The sequence below is a fragment of the Cryptomeria japonica genome, chromosome 2 (assembly GCF_030272615.1).
Source record: "Cryptomeria japonica chromosome 2, Sugi_1.0, whole genome shotgun sequence".
NCBI lineage: Eukaryota > Viridiplantae > Streptophyta > Pinopsida > Cupressales > Cupressaceae > Cryptomeria > Cryptomeria japonica.
The window spans coordinates 53,329,790-53,338,586 of NC_081406.1; the positions used below are offsets into that span (position 1 = coordinate 53,329,790).

The window sequence follows — 8,797 nt, forward strand, 5'->3', positions numbered from 1 at the left end:
GTGAATGATAAAATTTCAAATGTGAAGGACACAAATAAGTTATCAAGCAAGTTGGAAAGATACATGAATGGATTATCAGGGAAGCTGGAAAGGGACATGAGTAACTGTGAGACATGGACTAACTCTGGTACCATGTGAGATTTTGCCAAGATCAAGAGGCAATGGAAAGCACAAATAAGAGAGAACAAAATAGATGATAGGAATAAACTGGATTCTATCAAGATGAAAATACTGATCAATTGGATCATCAAGCGTTAGATACAATGAATATGAGCCTACTTATATAGGCAAGGCTATATGGATATGTGAGCACACAAACATGACATGTGGCTCAATAAGAAATAAGGGTAGGTAGGAAATAGGTGTGGTAGGTAGGAGAAACAATATAATATTCCACATGAGGTGGATCACCCACTGAATGTGGAATGTAACAACAAGATAAGACCACAAAAGGTGGAAATTCTCCTACACACACTATCCCAATGTAGCACAAACACCCAAGTGTCTCATACCCAAACTACTATGGAATGCATTTCCTAAGTAAACGTAAGTAAAGTGTAATAATATCCAAGATGAATAATTATTTACACCAACACCCCCCCTTAAGTGCAACTTAGGGGAATGCACTTAAGTCTACAATGCAACTAAGCAATGCAAGATGGGTCCTGGTTACTAGGCCATGTTAGGTACCCATGTACAAATGCAAATGCATGCAAACCAATGCAATGAAATCTCTCACAAAATGGGGAAAGAGAGAAAAACCCAATGGAAAAAAACTCTCCCCTAAAAGAGAGATAAAAACTAGATACAAAGAACTCTCATAGAAGTATGTGAAGGACAAAACCCCATGAGAGGAAAAAGTCCCCCCCCCCCCCATATGAGATAAGAAGAAGAGAGACTAGGAAGGCCCCCCTCAATGTGGAATCTACACCAATGATAGAAGCTTGATGATGAATGAAGAAACTGCTCCACGAACGTCGAACCACGTTCCTCCCCTTAGGAAGAAACAAAACCAAAGGTGGATACAAAAAGTCTCCCCAATCATGAAAGTAAGATGGAGAAAAAATACTCATGATGAAAGGAATCTATGAAAACTGCTCAAGTGTCCCCATGTCGATGCTGAAAGGTACCCCCACCAAAGGTGGTAAACTATGCCACACTACTGAAAAAGGCACTCCAAGATCTAGTGGAGATGAATGTAGAACAATATCCAAAGATTCCTATGTCTCCTCAAAAGATAAAGAGACCTCCTCCAAGTGTTGTAAAAAAGTATCCATAATCATGTCAACCTCTAAAGATTGATCATGTAGAGAATGCACAAGAGGGTTAGAGTGATCCCTTGCAACAATCAAAGAAGGATCATCTTCATCAAAGAGAAGATGAATGTCCTCAATGGTGTCTCTCAAGTTTGTAATGTAGGACTCCACAAACAAACTTGCAATGTTTGTCAAGTAGGCATCCCAATCAACTGAAGCTGGAAGACATGAAATATCCTGCCGCACTGAATCATAAGAAGGCAAAACTGTCGCACTAGCTGCATCATCAGGTGCAATAGGTGGTGTGATATCAATAGAAGGAGATGAAATGCAAGACTCAAGAATGAGGTCACAAGTGAGAATCCTCAAGTTCAAATGCCTAATGTTCTCCTCAAAATCTGAATCATCAACATAGGAAGAATCAACCTCATCAATAGGACCAAAATGTGAAAAAGAGTACAACCGAGATGCATGATCAACCACCCTAGTCGCAATGATAGCTCCACTCTCCAAGTCTCTAATGATAACTGAATCAGGTGTGAACTCCACAGTTTTCCTAGTTTCCCCATGTGTGATTTGATAGATGGAAAGAAGATTGTTTGTCAAGTGGGGTACACACAACACATCCTTGAAGGAGTTATCCCCAATGGCAATAGATCCTTTCCCAATCACATCCATGTATGTATGATTGCCCATCAAAATCTGCGGCATGTGGCAAGGCTCAAATGTAGAAAACATAGACTATGAAGATGCCATATGATGAGAAGACCCTGAATCTAGAAGCCATCTCCCTGAATCAGGACTTGTAGTAGCACAAAGAGCTTGTCCCTTTCCTTTATCTGTCCCAAAAGAGTGATCCTTTCCTTTATCCTTGGAAGAAGAAGCCGATGTAGACTTTCTATAAGGTAGGTTGATTCTATTCTTCTCAAGAAGATTCTTCAACTCATCAATATCCTTCTTATAACAATGATGTTCATCATGTCCCAACTTCTTGCAATATCCACAAAAAAGATTGTCCTTATAAGATTTCCTCTTAGGTGAGAATGGTGAATCACCTTGTTATGGAGAGGAATATTGTGCTCCATCTTGTTGTGGTTTTGACTTAGGTTGCTTTTGATTCTTTCCTTTTCCTTGATTGCTTTGGTTCCCTTTGTTAGCCACCAAAGCTTGTGACTTTGAAGATTTGAGAATCCCCATCGTGGTCAACTTAGATTGCTCAAGTATCAACATCTCCGTGAATGAATCAAATGAGGGAGAAGTGTATGAGGAACCTTGAGATAACCTATGGGTGTGAAAGCTAGATACAAAGGCTGCATACTCTGAAGGAAGCTTGTCCAACAAGTTATAAACCAATTGAGCATCCTTTTTGTCAATTCCACAATCCTTTAGCTTTTCTCTTAGCTCATTTGCTTTTGTGATATAATCTTGGATTGTAACAAAATCATTGGGATCCAAAGTTATCCAAATTTGTGAGTTCACTATCAAGCTTGTAGCCCTTAATCTCATCAACTTGACCATACAATTTCTGAAAAATATCCCAAGCCTCTTTAATTATAGTACACTTATCAATGTGAAAAAAGAGGTCATCTGATACATAATTTCAAAGAGTTCCAATTGCCATAGCATTTTTAGTAAGCCAGTCAAGTTGAGCATTAGGATCAACCTTAGGATCAGGTGGTGCTATAATAGTTCCAGTTACATAATGAATGAGTCCTTTTTCCATTAGTTTACTCCATTCCTTAATCTTCAATGATGCATAATTATGATGAGTTAAAAGTGGAAATTTAGGAGAACCCATAGCACCAAAATGAAAAAACACAAGATATAGAGAGACACAATCACACAAGACACCCCCCCAAAATACTCAATCAAGAAACGCCCCAAAAAAAGGTGATTTGACACTTTATACTTAGTGCATATACAACGGGCCACTTGAAAAACAAGGCAAAGTGGACTTCTAATTTCACTTTACAACTTCTCAAAATGAGATATAAGAGACTTCAACAAATACTGTTAGTGATCTAAACTGAGATCCCAACAAAATACAAATACCAAATAGGCCAAAAAATGACCAAATACTAAAAGTACAATTTCCAGTCAAAATCAATGTAAACTAATGGCAGATTATGAAAGTAGACAAAAAATTACACACTTAAAAAAAAGCGGCACCTGAAAAGGAGTCCATATGAGCCCAAATGAAGCCTCCAAAGTTGTAAAAATTGGGATTTCACAATTTTCGAAAAACCTGTATCCATAAAATAGAAAAATCCTACACCACTGTATATATCACGAAATTCTTCCCCAAAACAAAAAAAATTGCTTGAAAAAAGGAGTCCAGATGAGTAAGATATCACTATTTGAAAATTGTCTGCAAAATTATAATTTTGGAAAATTTCCGTCACAGCTTCAAACTTTAAATGCCTTTAGATTTGTCCTCCGAAGTCCGATTTGGATGAAACAAAAAGCAAAACTGACTTTCTTGGACCTCCTCAATCCAAATCTGACCTCAGATTTGACCCATCAACCTTCAATAATAACCTGCAATAGAAAGCTCCAAAATGCAAACCTCAAATAGCATCAAATTTCTCTCAATTGACAAACCAATGATACTCTAATGGCTCTGATACCATGTGAAACATGGACCAGCTCTGATACCATGTGAGATCTTGCTAAGATCAAGAGGCAATGCAAAACACAAATAAGAGAACAAAATAGATGATAGGAATAAACTGTATTATATCAAGATGAAAATACTGATCAACTGGATCATCAAGTGTTACACACAATGAATATGAGCTTGCTTATATAGGCAAGACTATATGGATATGTGAGCACTCAAACATGACATGTGGTTCAGTAAGAAATGAGGGTAGGTAGGAAATAGGTGTGGTAGGTAGGAGAAACAATATAATATTCCACATGAGGTGGATCACCCATTGAATGTGGATGTAACAACAAGATAAGACCACAAAAAGTGAAAATTCTCCTACACACACTATCCCAATGTGGCACAAACACCCAAGTGTCTCATACCCAAACTACTATGGAATGCATTTCCTAAGTAAACTTAAGTAAAGTGTAATAATATCCAAGATGAATAATTATTTACACCAACAGTAACTTATTAAGAAAGTTAAAAATTATTATTCAAGAGATGAAGTATAAGGGTGAATACTCTCCGAAAAAAGTGAAAGATAATTATTTTATGGGACATGAGTTTGTTTTTGTTTGACTTGAATCCCAAGAAGGATCATCTCCTTAATAATCATATTCTTAGGCAATTCAGACCCAAGTTTGATATGAGAAAGTTTGATGGAGAAAACCCAACTAAGTGGATTTGCCCAATGGAGTAGTTCTTTGACCTTCACCATATTCCATGTCAACAAAAGGTGGCTATGGCTTCATTATACTTAGAACCAAACCAATTTATTTGGTATCCTTAGTCATATGATAAGAAAAGAAAGAAGGGTTGTTTGATTACTTGGTCAGATTTTCAAGAGGAACTAGCCACCCATTATGGACATAATTTTATGGATAGCTACTTTTGCCAACTCACTACATTAAAGTAAACGAGTTTGATCAAGGATTATGTTCAACAATTTAGAGCTTTATCTATAAGAATGGAGAATCTTTGGAAGAAAATTTGAAGGAATTATTAGTTTAAGGTTTAAAAGAACACATAAAATATGAGGTGCATTTTTTCCAACCACAAGCTATGTCACAAGAAAAGTCATAGCTTAAGACAAGTTGAAGAGAAGAATTTTGCTAATAATTGACAAGGGCTCATAAACATAAAAGAAAAGAGCTATCCTACACATTCATTACCTCAACCCACTAGGCTTACATCACAACAAATTGAGGAGAGGAGAGAAAAAGTGACAAGGCATTAGTTGAGGAATCATAAGATTCTCAACAATCATTTCTTGTCATGCACTTACTGGTTTTATTGTCCAACAAAGACTCAAAGTAGTGGGCTTCTTAAAGGAGAGAGTAATAGTATTGCCATACTTAGGTAGTACTCATAACATCATCAACAAAAAGTTGGCTTCATAAATAAATTGTTTTATATATCCAACGCCAAAGTTTCAAATTTTGATTGTAGATGGTGGTAGAGTTAGTTGTTCTGGAAAATGCCACAACGTTAAGTTATCAATGGGAGACTATCATCTTGATTGCCCAATGTATACTATCTCCATGGATGCAACATATATTGTTTTGGGAGTACAATAGCTTAATACCTTGAGAACAATTGAGATGAGCTTTCATTAAATTAGAAGGAAAGACAGTGGAACTAAGAAGATTGCTTGCAAAATCCTCACAAATGGTAAGCTCTCATCAAATGTAAAAGTTGCTTAAGAAAGGAGTCGATGGATTTGTATTCCAATTATGTTCATTGAAGCATATCAATTGAATGCCCCTATCCATCCATATTTACAAGCAATTATAGATCATCACTGAATAGTTTTTAGAGAGATGCCTAAGAGAGATCATGATCATGCCATACAACTAGTGCTAGGATGTCAGTCAGCTAACATAAGGCCTTACAGGATCGAAAAGATTGTTCAAGAGATGTTAGAAACGTGTTTGATAATTTTGAAACCTGTTTGGTATGAGTTGGAATCCTAAGCGGCTTAGAAGGATCACAAAAGCATGATACTGATTTTAAGGTGGATTTTCATAAGTTGTTACTTAGATTTTTAAGTAAATTATAACAAGTTTTTTAGGTAGTGCCAGATTTATCAGCAGTCTATAATATCTAGGGTATATTATATAACTGATAAGTGCTAGAAGCTTTTAGTTATTCAAACATTATCTTTTAGTGCAATACATGTGCAGAGCTCGTAATGGCAGAGCTCTGTAATAAGCCGTTTCGTGTTCTTAGTGTGTGGCTTACTTTATGCTGGATTGGGTGTGTGGATTGTGTTGAGGAAGCCCATTCAGTTGTCAATGCTCATGGCATTTGCGGAACCTTTGTTTGGAATAGAGGATATGACTACACAGAATTCATTGTAATGTCTAAATCTATGCAGATTTGGATCTGAAGTTAATTGATCTATTTGAAATAAGGAACAATAAATCTTTTGTTTTGTTTGTTTTGGCAGGTTCCAACTAAGGATGGAGTTTTGCTTGCTGTACAAAAGATGTCTAACAGAACATCGGGCACTTCCCGCAAGGAACCTATTTTCTTACATCATGGATTAATTGAGGTCTTTAGCATTATGTAAGTTACGGTTGGATTTCTTTATCATAGGATGTGGGTATTCGTTATATTCATTTTTATTTTCTTTGTGCTCACCCTTTGATGAATATGGTTTTGTGCAGGGTGGTCAATCATGGCTTTTGAATGAGCCTAACGTGTCTCTGGCGTTTATGCTGGCTCACTCTGGATATGATGTCTGGATCGCTAATGGGCGTACAAAAACTTTCAGTTATGGTCACATTACATACAACAGAGCACAGAAGGTACTGCACACTGCACCTTAAATTTTTTCTTTTTCCTTTCTCCCATATTCTGCATTTTTTCTGTTTTAATGTTTTTTCTTAGAAATTTATGCTAACATCATTTATGGTAAGAAGAGTAAAGTTGCTTTCACGATATGCAATGCCCACATAGAGCGGCTTTTCATTCTCATCGACATACCTCCTGTTTTAAATGCATTTTTAGCATGATCCGTCTCATTGGTCGGCCTCATCCCAAGCAGCGCCAGCTTTTATAAAAGAGATGGTATACATGATGAACTTAGGACAGTCCATAGTTTTGTCTAGACTAAAGTTGAGAACAGACTGTGCGAGTCTGCTTGAATCTTGCCCTTCTTGAGGGGAAAGAGATTCAACAATCTTCACGTTGTATTTTGATTTTGGATAGATTTTGTCGGGGTTTCATGGAGGGGAGCTTCCTAAAAAATAGAGTTGGAGCTGCTGAGAATTTTTAGGAATATTTTAAAGCTGGCGGTCCCATGAATTTGTTTTGCACTTCAGTTTAAAAATTTAAGTTCTCAAATTGAAAGATGTCATGAACTTTGTAGTGTAGATCAACTTAAGTTTAAACTCTTAAATTTAAGTAAATTGATGGTTAATAAATTTAGTTTTTTCTCTAGATTGACAAATGGGTGGGGCAAGCCATTTTTACCAGATTAGATTTTCAAGACTAAAAAGTAGGGATTCTATTTTTTTTGGAAAAGATTCCAAATAATCCCGTAGCCAAAAAATTATTTTTTCCATGGGACCACCTCTTCCTTAAAAAAGAGCTTAAGCCCCCTCCATGGGACCCCTGCCTTAGTCAAACTGTTTCAGACAGTGAAGGTAAATTGGTAAAATAGAGTTAATCGTTAATGGAGCAAAAGTCTATGTTTTTATTGGCGTGAACAAGGATGTTTTCTAGGGGAAAGGACCCAGTAGTTGAGCGCGTTCCAATTCTTGTGATAGAAGTTGTTGATTTAATACCCCAATACTTTGTGATTTAATGTCCAACCTTTGTATAACATTGCACCAATAGTTGTATGAAATATACCATTTGTTGTGAAAAGTAACCAATCATGTGATGCCACATCAGCTGCACAAGTATTGGGGCCCTTTTGCACACCTATTGGTCTCACTTTTTTTTTGGACTGTTTTGGACACCTTGGCAAAAAGCATGCTGATGTGGCATCATATTTGATGATGTGGCCTTGAAACCTTAGTTATAAGCAGGGGACTTGCCAAGTAAGCTGCTGTAAAAAAATTGGAGTGATTTGAAATTTCCACGTAGGATTTTGAGAAGCGCAAAGTTAGGGTGCACAAGGATGCACAACTACTGGGTCCTTTCCCCTATTTATTTTTGGTCTTTTGGAATTTGTAGTTAGAATCTTATTATACATATTTTTATGTTAAGTTTATTTAGTGAGAAAAAGTCTTTCTTGAAGATCATATGTGTCATGCCATCTCATCTTATCTTATTACTAATTGTTATATAACAAAAAATTAAGACATTTATCATCATATTAATTACTCATATCTCTTAACCTTATCTATATGAACAAGATTTCAAATGTGCATTTCATTACATCGCATTGGTTACATATGCACATCATTGATCAAAAAAACTACATGCATAATAATGCATGGAACCAATGTAAGAGGTTTCAAGGAATTTCATTCTAAGATAAAAATGTTGACAATTTATTAATTAATGTGAGGTATTAAATGCCAGTTTCCATGGGTAAACATGCAGGAATTCTGGGATTGGAACTGGGACGATCTAGTAGAATATGATGTCCCATCAATGCTGCAATTTGTAAACATATGACCGGGCAACCCATTTACTACGTTGGTTATTCTCAGGTCAAGTCTCTTTCTTAAATCTTTGTTCCTATTGAATCACTGATTTGTATGAGCATAGACTTAAGGTGGTCTTCTAATGCCAGGGTGCAATGTTCGGATTTGCAGGATTTACAAATAATGAAATATCTAGCCTTGTTAAGAAAGGCTGCCATGTTGAGCCCTGTTGCTTATTTAAACCATGTTTCTTTTCCTATAGTCACCGCAGTGGCCTGGCTATTTGT

At 36.4% G+C, this 8,797-nt stretch overlaps 1 pseudogene; it reads left to right on the forward strand.

Annotated features, from left to right (window-relative positions):
• Window positions 1-6,100: 6,100 nt before the first annotated feature.
• On the forward strand, window positions 6,101-8,594 carry LOC131046188 (triacylglycerol lipase 1-like; annotated as a pseudogene).
• Window positions 8,595-8,797: the final 203 nt, after the last annotated feature.